The sequence below is a fragment of the Cebus imitator genome, unplaced genomic scaffold, assembly GCF_001604975.1.
Source record: "Cebus imitator isolate Cc_AM_T3 unplaced genomic scaffold, Cebus_imitator-1.0 Scaffold212, whole genome shotgun sequence".
Taxonomy (NCBI): domain Eukaryota; kingdom Metazoa; phylum Chordata; class Mammalia; order Primates; family Cebidae; genus Cebus; species Cebus imitator.
The window spans coordinates 1,885,404-1,896,941 of NW_016107527.1; the positions used below are offsets into that span (position 1 = coordinate 1,885,404).

The following is an 11,538-nucleotide window of genomic DNA, read 5'->3' on the forward strand; positions in this document are numbered from 1 at the left end:
TATCTGTTTTAACTTTTTCAGGATTTCACACTTTCTTGCAATCAACATTTTAATTCTACAGCATTAACTTTGGTATTTATCTTAGCGTAGGATATGGTTTAAAAAAAAAACCCGACATATTTTTGTGTGAGAGAGAATTTGCCAGATTTTCCAATTCATACTTTTTCCATTGGTTTGTGCACTTTCCTTATCATATTTGAAATTCTTACATTAAAATATATGCTTCAGGATTACCTGTTAATCAATCAAATTATGAATATACTTTATATATATATAATATATATATAAAGGCTTTATATATTATATACAGAAACAAACCCTTCAGTCAAAACATAGGCAAAGACAATTCACAAAAGAAGAAAGAAAATTCCCAACAAACATGAAAAGATTCCATTTTATAAGAAATCAAAAATTATATACAGCATTTTTTAAAATTATATCAGCAAAAGTTCTTTCAAAATTGTTAAAATGTTGATTGTTTAAAATTGTACAACTTCAAACACTGCTGTTGGTGCTCTTTTTACTAAGATTTTCTTTTGATAACTTTTAAACCAGTAGAAAATCTAAAAGTATAGTAAAATGAACACTCATGTACCCCTCACCTATTCTATGTGTCAACTTCCCTGAGCCAAGTGGAGCCCAAATTAAACATTTCTGAGTTTCAGGCTTCCTGATGAGATTGATATTTGAATCAGTGGCCTCAGTAAAGAGAACTTGCCCTGCCTCAGTGGGGGTGGGCCTGATCCAACCAACTGAGGGCCTTTGCCTTTCTACCTAACAGAACAAAGAGCGAAGGTGGATTTCAGTCTTTTTGCTTCCTACCTGCCTGCTTGAGTTGCACACTGATCTTCCGCCCTTGGGCTTATACAGTATTGGCACCATCAACTTTTCTGGTTCTCAGGCCTTGAGGCATGAATTGGAATTACACTATGGGCTTTCCTTGGTCTCCAGTTTGTAGATGGCAGATTTGAGATCTCTTAGCCCCCATAATTGCATGAGCCAATTCCTCATAATAAATCTTTATAGATATGTGGGAGTGTGGGTGTGTATACATACATACATACCCACACACACACATATACATATTATTGGTTCTATTTCTTTGACAAACCCTAATGTGTCTATACTGTTAATATTTGTCACATTCTCTCTGTCTCTTTTCTTTCTCTTTCTCCATGTGTGCATGTGTGTATATATCTGTGAGTTTCTGAATATACAAATATGTGTTTATACATATAATATATATAACATTTTTGCTGCATAATCTGAAAGTTAGTTGCAGACATCATGATACTTCACCCTCAAAGATTTTAACCTGCAGTGGTTGGTGTTTTAGACATGAACCATATCTTTTAAAACAATTTGGAAACATGTATCAAAACCTTCAAGGCATAAAACTGGCATAATAATTTCATTTGTAAGCATTTGTTTAAAATATATTTTATTTTCATTTGTCAACTTTGAGACTACTTCTGATGACAACCAGATCCAGTTTAACATTGGTTTCTTATTTAGGATTCAACAGAAAAGTACTCACATAATTACAAAGGAGACATATAAAATTAATTTTAGCTTTTGACACCAAGGAAATACATATATGTTATAGCTTTTTTTGAGATGGAGTCTTGCTCTGTCGCCCAGGCTACTAGAGTGCAGTGGCGCAATCTTGGCTCACTGCAACCTCCGCCTCTCAGGTTCAAGCAATTCTCCTGCCTCAGCCTTTCGAGTAGCTGGGATAACAGGCACCTGCCACTGCACCCAGTTAATTTTTGTATTTTTAGTAGAGATGGCATTTAGCCATCTTGGCCAGGTTGGTCTCGAATTCCTGCCCTCGTGATCCACCTGCCTCAGGCTTCCAAAGTTCTGGGATTACAGGCGTAAGCCACTACACCCAGACATGATAGCTTTTTTCTCCAGAATTTGTTCTTTCATTTGTTTATGTATCCCACTAATATGTACTGAGCACTTTACTATAGCAAAATAAATAAGATGTGGACTTCATTTCCAGAGGTTGTCATCATGAATGGCTTTTTAGGCCGCATCTAGAAATTTAGCCTTTTCTTAGATGAGGAAAAGAAGGATTTTAGATATAAATCTAATTTGAATTGTATTTCGGAAAGATCATCATGAATACAACTTATAAGATAGATTGAATGGGAAAAAGGTTTGTTAAGAAAAGTAGTTGGGAGGCTGCTGTGGTAATACAGGTGGTTGGATTCAGAACAGAGATAAGCAGATAGATTCAAGAGAAATGAACAAGAAAGAACTAATAGGAGAAGATTTGTTGAACATCTGATTAAATGAAAAGGAGGACTGAGGAGTTCCCTCTGGGTTTCTGGATTTGGGCTGCTGGGTAGGTGGTAGAGCCATCCCTGACTAGAAAACTAGAAACCATAGTTTAGGGAGGAAGGGGAGTGCACTCATGAGTTCAGTTTGGCGTATGTGAAATGATAAATAGGCAGGAGACTGTGTGAGGTTCGATATGGACTTAGAAGACATCAGTGTATATTCAGCAGTTAATGTCATGGGAGTAAATAAAATCATCTAAGGAAGGCAAGAAGAAAATTGAGGCTGGATCTCTAAAAACCAGTTATATTCAACATTTAGTCAAATGAGGATGATGAACAGGAGCACTCAGAGAAGTAAGAAGTTACCCAGAAAAGAGTGGTGATAGAGAAGCTAAAGAAGGGCATGGTTTTAAGAAGGCAGAGTCGCAATGGTGCCCCACAGTTCACAGAGGTCAAGAAGATAAGAACTGGAACAGTCCTTTGGCTTTAGCCATGAGGAAGTCAATGGTGACTTTTGTCTAGAGCAAGTTTCTCAACCTTGGCACCACTGACACATAGGGCTGAATAACTTTGCTGTGGCAGACAGCCTGCACATGATGGAAGAATGATTAGCAAAATCCTTAACCTATAAACATTAGATAACAGGACTAACCCCATTTTCCCTGTCCATCCCCCATTTACGCCAACCTAAAGTGTCAGCAGACATTGCCGAATGCCCCTTGGGAAACAAAATCACCCCAAGTTGAGAACCACTGGCCAGAGTAATTTCATTAGAAAGATTAAAAATGAAGCCAGGCTGCAGCAGGTGCCATCAGGGCAGACACAGCCAGTCATGTCCTCCTGGGCTCTGGTCTCACCAACCTGTCCCAGCTGCTCATGTGGGATATGAACCTCTTCCTCCAAAAATAGGATGCAATATTTTGAGATGACAACTATTTCGGCTTCATAATCCTTTTGTTACACTCAGCACATTGCCAGTATCCATGAGAGGTATGGGTTTTTCATCCAAGACTGTGTTAAGGCATCAAACCCGGCCCTTGGAAAAGTTTTACAGCATTCCCAGGAGTGTGATGAAGGTGAGGAGTTAGGACCTGGAAATGTACAAAAAGAAATCTCATCTTCCCTTGACTGAGTTATCAAGGTATCAAGGAGACAACTTGAAAGATGATGGCTCATTCCACTGCGACCCTCATCACACATCCCTTCCATGTGGTCACTCTGAGACCTATGGTACAATTCATTGGCAAAGGACCTAAGTAATGTGGACTTTGTGACTTCATAACCATCTATCAGGAAGAGAGAATCCTAGGGTTTTTTTCTAGGACTGGTTCCTTGTCTCCTAGGTGGCATAATTTCTTTGTGGCTGTATAGTTCACTGGCCTACCTCATCAATACCTATGCACTGGAAGGCAGGGCTTCTACCATGAATGAAATAAAGAGTTATTCCCAAGCTGTCACAAGATTTTTGCTGGCATGTTGACCTGTCCCTTTGTGCTTGTCTCTAATCTTATGGCTGTCAACACTATGGTCTTTCTGGTGGATGCCCTCCTTACTCCCCAATATATACTTCATAGATAGATTGTCGGTGCATGCTACAAAAACAGGGAAATATGAGCCCAGGAAATAGCTCGTTTTTCTAGAAGTTCCCCTTTGGGAAGACTTACTGTTGTGATTTAAAGATGTGGGGCAGAGACAGTGACATTTCTATAGTCCCAGATGCACAGAATTATGGAAGAAAATGTTGATTTCTACACCGTGTGATGCACTTTTATAATAATCATTTAATGTCGGGGGGAAAACAGACTGCAAAGGGTTATGAGTGAGCAGGTAGTACAAAGTGAAGTCAGAAGCTTAGCTGGAAAAATAGGAAGAGAGAGAGACAGTAACTAGAACAGAATGTATGATTAATGGATAATTTATTTTTTTTAAGATGAAATAGGCTAGAGTGTGCTTAAATTGTGACAAGAAGATCCAACAAAAAACTTATATTTAAACGTGGCTAATAGATGGAGCAAAATCTCTAGGGAAACAGGAGAGAATGGGAGGCAGAGAATCCCCTGAACTGGTTTTTCTTAGGGGTAGCTTTGTAATGTTAAGAGGGACTCAGGACTTCCAAAGAATTTCCCTTTGTTCGCCTTTATTGTTTCTGAGAAATAGGGAACAATCTAGAGAGTGAGAAGAAAGTGGAAAAGCAAAGGCCCTATAGCAGTGAGAGTTGTTAAGTGGCCCTAATTGGAGCACAGATAATTCTTTTCAGGAGGCATTGACAATACAGTTGAAGTTGGAGTTCATGAACCATCAGTGACAAAAATGCTCTAACGCCATTTTTTCCCCCAGTAGTTTTCAGCAACCCAGGACAGATATGCAGGAGATTAATAATCAGATCGATCAAGACAATGGTTTTTGCCAGATGAGTGTAATAGGCAGTCAATGTAGCAGGAAAGTTAAGGATTTGGGAAAGTTGGATCTTTTTTTTTCTTGTTTTGTTTTTGAGACAGGGTCTTGCTCTGATTCCCCAGCTGGAGTGCAGTGACACGATCATAGCTTACTGCAGCCTTGACCTCCCTGACTCAAGTAATCCTCCTACCTCACCCTCCCAAGTACCTGGTACCACAGCCATGCACCACCAAGGAAAGCTGAATCTTTAAGAAATGGATTACTCCAAATGCTCATCTGGAAGAACAAACCTGCAACATGACCTCCTATCACACATAAAATGTATATAACATATTACATTACATATATTATTATTCCCTAGTTTAAAGGCTTCAAGTAAACAATAAGACAGAAAAATAGAAAATTTAGAAAGTAATTTATATAATCTAGAGAAGGAAGTTCTTCCTAAAAGCAAAACAGGACACCCAGAAATCATACATTAAAAGAGTTGTATTTAACTGTATGCATTTTGAAAATTTTTTCATAGCAAATAAATGACACTATTAAACAAAGTTAAAAGGTAAAACACAGACTGCAGTGCATATGATAAAGAGCTCCCACAAATCAATAAGCAAAGCGCTAATATCCCAGAGGAAAAATGGGCAAATATGTAAACAATGTTATTACAAAGAAAAATTCAAAGGAAAATAAATATATAAAAATATATACAACCTAACAAGAAGTTAGATAAATGCCAATTAAAATATTGATGAGATTCCAATTTTTGCCCATCAAATTGGCAAAAATTAAAGGGTATGTTCAATTTCAGTGAGGAGGTAAGGGAATGAACGCATGGCTGATGGGATTGGAAATTGCCATTCTCTTTTGGGAAATTAATAGCAACATATACTAAAGGGTAAAACACATACATATGAGAAAGCATTGCCAACATCATACACCAACATTAATATGTGTATGTGTAAATATAAGTGTGTATGTATACACATAATATAAATACATATATATAAGAATATTTATTGTAGCATTCTTAAATAATCACAAAAATAGGCTGATTGTCAAAAATAGGGAAATTATTGAATTAGCTACAAGACATTTATACAACAGAATATTATTGTAACTACTCAATGGGTTAACCTTGCCCAATTTATCAAGACAGAAAAATTGCAATAGAGAAAGCATTTAATCCACTCAGAGCTGCTATAAAGGAGACTGGAGTTTTATTATTACTCAAATCAGTCTCCCTGAAAATTCAGGGATCAGAGATTTTAAGGATAGTTTGGCGGGTAGGATGCTGGGGGTGGGGAGTACTGATTAGTTGGGTCAGAGATAAAATCACAGGGAGTCAAGGTGTCCTCTTGTGCTGATTCAGTTTCTGGGTGGGAGCCACATGTATCGATCTGGGTGGTGCCCGCTGACTCTGAATGCAAGATCTGCAAAATATCTCAAGCACAGATTTCAGGTTTTACAAGTGATGCTATCCCAAGGAGCCATTTGGAGGGGTTTGGAATCTTACAGTCTCCAACTGTGGAGATTTCTCATCTTGTGGCTAATTCATTAGTCCTGCAAAGGCAATCTAGTCCCCAGAGAGGAAGGGGGTTTGTTTTGGCAAAGGGTTGTTATCATCTTTGTCTCCAAGTTGATAAACTAAGTACCTCCCAGAGTTAGTTTGGCCTATGCCCAAGAATGAACAAGGATAGCTTGGAGGTGAGAAGCAAGGTGGAGGTGGTTAGGTCAAATTACTTTTACCGTCATAATTTTCTCAGTTACAATTTTTGCAAAGTCAGTTTCATTATGCTACTATAAATAGAACTGGTAGGCTCTACATTAGTTGACCTGGACAGACATTCAGATGAAATATTAAGTGAAAGAAAACAAGTTTCAAATGTATGTGTGTCGGGCGATTTCATCAACATGCACATATGGAACATGCATTTATGTTTATTTGTATGAGCATGAAGAAAAATAGGCATAGGACCATAAATCAAACCATGGCTGATGGGACTACAAATTGCCATCCTCTTTTGGGAAATCTCTTTTTAGGAGTAGAAATGGATTGGATGGGGTAAGAAAAGATTGTCAACTTTTTCTCTATAAATGTTATGTTGATTTCAAAGCATGCTTCACGTTAATAATTTTTTTAAATTGATTTTAAAAATACAAGACTAAAGCATGAAATGGTAATTCACAAACTGTCAAGAAAGCATCAGATATCGGTGATGATCGATTCTCATTTTTCTATGTAAGTGTAATATATAGAAACATTGTTAAAATGAAAGCACATTATCACATTTCACTACTTAACAAAAGAATTGCTTTCATGTCAGAGGTCTCAATTTGTGCCTGAGTAGTTTCTGTCACCACAGGACTCAGACATGTCTGGGCACGTGTAGAGGCTATGGGGTCAGGCCCACTGGGGGTTGATTTGCATGAGGGAAGACTAAGGAGCCTCCTAAGAAAATCCCGTCTTAAACTAGAATTGGACATATGTTTTTGGTCAAACAGTATTGAAATGGGTGGCATGATTTTAAGCACAGCATAAAGACAAAAGGTAAACATCCTAACTATTTAATGTATTCCAACCCAATCCCTGTCTGGGTTCTAGGACCAGGGATAGTTGTATTAATTGAAGTGATAGACTCCATACAAAAATATCTCTGAGATGCTGAAGAGACAAGATTAAGCAATTTGGGGACCTGTGTAGGAAGTGTGGTACTAAAGAGGGCACCAGCCTGGTAGGATTTCAGGGGCATTCAGCAGGGGCAGGGGCTTAGGAAAGGACACGGGAGGCAGAGGGAATCCCTTCTACATTCTGCTTTATTCACTTGACATTAATACTGCATGTTTCTCTCCATTTCTATAGTCTTATCTGTCATTTTTAATGAATAAATACTATCTCTTTGATATATATGTATCAATATTTATTAACCTCTTATCTTTTTTTAACTGTTTGAGTTCATTTGGACTGCTATAACAGAATACTACATACTGAGTGGTTTATTAAAAACAGAAATTTACTTCTCATAGTTCTGGAGACTGGGAGGGCCAACATCAAGGTGCCAGCAGATTCAGTGTCTGGTGAGGGTATCCTTCTTGGTTCATAGACACCTGCCTTTTTTCTGTGTCCTCACATGGTGGAAGAAGCAAGGAACCCTCTGAGACCTCTCTTCTGAGGACACTAATCCCAATCATGAGGACTCCTCCCTCATCACCTAATCACCTCCCAAAGACCTCACCTCCTAATTCCATTCCCTTGGGGGTTAGGATCTCAATGGATGAATTTCAGGGGCAGGGCATGAACATTCAGGCCATAGCATCTACTATTACAGAACTTCATATATATAGCTGTGTTTTGATGTTCAATTATTTTCTTAAATTCCCAAAAGAATACACTGACAAGTTCAAAAGATTTCAACATTTGCATATGTATAGTGATACATTAGACATAGTCATATTGTTTTTCCCAAGCTTTGAAGCAATTAACATGCCATCGGCAATGCTAAAGCTATTAAGATTTTGTCACAGATTGAACAGCTGGGTTTTATCTTTTGCATTTAACAAATATTTATTGAGTATCTGCTATCTACTATGGCCAGCCAGTCCTCAGCATATTTCCTTCCAAGTTCCCATGTGGCTTTCTGAGTCCTAGGATGACAGTCTTTAGGACTTACTGTTCTGTAAGCACCATGCAAAAAATTTACTCGTAGCCTAGAAAAATCCACCCGCCATGGGATCCTGTTTTCCCTATTAGGAGGCCTTCCATTTTCCAATGGCTGTTTGGGAGACACTGCCTCCATCTCCTCCTTTACCTGCAAAAGCAGTTTCCCTCCTTGCCACTCAGATTGATTTTCTAGGATAGCTCTTCCCATTCTTTCTATATCCAGTGCTGTTTCTTCTCTCAATGTTTCCTTCCTTTCTACCTCCTGGAGTAGAGGACCCTCCTGGAGAGACAGAAGTCCTGGGTAACCACATCCTGCCATATCCTAGGATCACTGTGATTCCCCGGTCCCCAGAGCCCCCCAGACCTGGGTGAGAGTCAGGTCAGCTGCACTTTCCCTGTGCCCAAGCAGGTCCCCAAAACACTAGCCCTGCTCCCTCCTAGAAGCTGATCTTCCCATGTCCTTCCCGCAGCCTGCACTTTGGGAAGAACTGGTCCACTACATTCAGCTCTCCAGTAAGAGATTTCACCACAGATAATAGCCTCTGTTTGTCATGTTGGATGTGATTCTTTCCCATCTGCTGACCTAATTTACTTGGTTCTTGCTGTTGCTCATGTGTTTACAATCCTTTATGTGGCCAAATTTCTCAGTCTTTTTCTTTGTGATTTCTTTTGACACTTCAAAGTAAAATTGTTTTTTAAAAAGGACAGTGTTTCCCCTTCCACAAACACCCCCTTTGTGGAAGCTGTTTTTCTCCATCCTGGATTTCCCATCTGGAGTCCCCTTCCACACTATCTCATGGAAACCTGTCTTCCCCTCCTAAACTCCATCTCTCTCTTTACTCCCTTCCACTCAGTATGGAAGCTGCTTTCCTCTCCTGGATTCCATCTTTCCGGATTCTCTCATTCAGTGTGAGAGTCAGCTGTTTCTCTCTCCTTCTCCTGTTTCTCTCTAAATAAATCCCTTTCTACAAAAAAAAAAAAAAAAAAAGACTGTTTTCTCCAAAGATCTGACAATCAATAACTTACATTTCCTGCAATATTTTCTATTATCTAACACTTTAGCCATATGAAATTTATTTTAATTATGAGGTATTAAATTGCTGTATTAAATTGATTTTTTCAAAAAGAGGTGTAGCTAAGAATGCTAAACAATGTGTATTAAATAATTCCTTATTTTCACTGTTTTTTTAAGATGCAATATGCTTATTTCTGAACTATGCTGTTCCATTTAACTATATGCTTATTGGGAGAAGATATACCTCCATTTGTTGTTCTCTTTGCAAAATACTAGTTCATACTCTTAGTTGAGCATAGGGGTGGTAAGTGCTAAATAGATGACATCTTTTTTGCAAATAAAAATTATAATTATGTTAAGTTCAAATATCCTATTGAGATTTTTGAGGTGAACTATAGTCAAACTATAAATTTGTTGAATAAAATAGAAGGCTTTCTGATTCATCATTATTTCAAGGACAATAGTACACCCTTCCATTCATCTTCTCTAATATTAGTCAGTAGAGTTTTATACTTTCATTTCTATTAGATAAGACATGCAACTCTTTCATAAGAATTCTTATTGTTAAATAATTTAGATAATATATTATTCTGGGACAAATAAAAGGACCCCTGGTATGTATTTGTATACACTACATTCATCTGTATACTTTATTGATACCTACAGTTATTTTATTTTTAGATTATTTCTTTTAGTTTTTAAAAGTGCACAATCGTAACATCTAAAAATGGTATTTTAATTTTGTCTTCCAGTATTAATTCTTCTGAGTTTTTAAAAAATATTTTCTTGCATTGACCACAACTTCCAAAGCAATGCCAAACCCATAGGAGAATGGTTGCCTTGGTTTTCTTACTGATTTGAAAAGGAAACTTCCAAACAGGAGGAAGGAAAGGCGGCTTTGGAATAAGACTTGAAGGCTTCTTAATGCTGATGGGCATTTTACAAGCTAGAAATCCAGAACAAATTCCACAACTCCCCGAATCCCAGTTTCTTCACCAGGAAGATGAGGATATGAATACATCTCACAGTGTCATAGGAACAACTGAGTTATCATCTGCAAAGCACCTGGCACTCAAGGCAGACACAATACATTTTACTTTTATCTAGTAATAGAGGTGAGATTTAAAGCCAGATCTACCTGACTTCAGGCCCACACCAATAACCCTGTGCTCTGCAGCCTCTTCAGGAGGAATTTCATTTGTGTGTAGGTCACACCCATGTATGGAAACAAACACAGCCACAGATATCTCGGTCTATCAGCCACAGCAAAATAAACCCTGAACACTAAGCTACCTCTGTGAATACACCAGCTTTCCTTCATGCACAGCATCATGTACGGACTTGAATGTCTAAACTCTGACAGGCCTGGACAACACGGTGAAACCCCATCTCTACCAAAAATACAAAAAAAAAAAAAAAATATGCAGGCGTGGTGACAGGTGCCTATAATCCCAGCTTCTCAGGAGGCTGAGGCAGGAGAATCACTTGAACCTGGGAGGTAGAGGTTGCAGTGAGCTGAGATGGCGCCATTGCACTCCAGCCTGGTGACAGAGTGAGACTCCATCTCAAAAAAAAAGAAAAGAAAAGAAATGTCTAACCTCTATCCAGTAAGTACAAATTCCAAGGTAGTGGCTACCTCTAACGAGGGGAGGTCAGAGATGGGGTGTGAGGATAGAGGAAAAATATAAAAATAAATGAAAGCCATTGATACTATTATAGTACTTAGGTTGGGTGGTGGTTTCACAGGTGATCATTATATTATTATACTTTATAATGTACAGGTATTTTAGTGTCCTAACAGTATACATTATGTTGTATACAAAATATTAAACAAAGCCAAAAAATGTCTCTGGCCAAATTTAAAAGACCATGAGTATGTAATTAACAATTCCTGGCCAGGCAAAGTGGCTCAAGCCTGTAACCCCAGCACTTTGGGAGGCTGAGGTGTGTGGATCACAAGGTCAGGAGTTCAAGACCATCCTGGTCAAGATGGTGAAACCTTGTCTCTACTAAAAATACAAAACTTCGCCAGGCGTGGTGGCAGGTGCCTGAAATTCCAGCTACGCAGGAGGCTGTGGCAGACAATTGCTTGAACCCGGGAGGCGGAGGTTGCAGTGGGCCAAGATCCTGTCACTGCACTCCAGCCTGGGCAACAGAGCGAGACTCCATCTCAAAAAAAA

General features: G+C 38.5%; 1 pseudogene; it reads left to right on the plus strand.

Moving 5' to 3' along the window:
- Window positions 1-3,322: 3,322 nt before the first annotated feature.
- On the plus strand, window positions 3,323-4,033 carry LOC119474107 (annotated as a pseudogene).
- The last annotated feature ends 7,505 nt before the right edge of the window (window positions 4,034-11,538 follow it).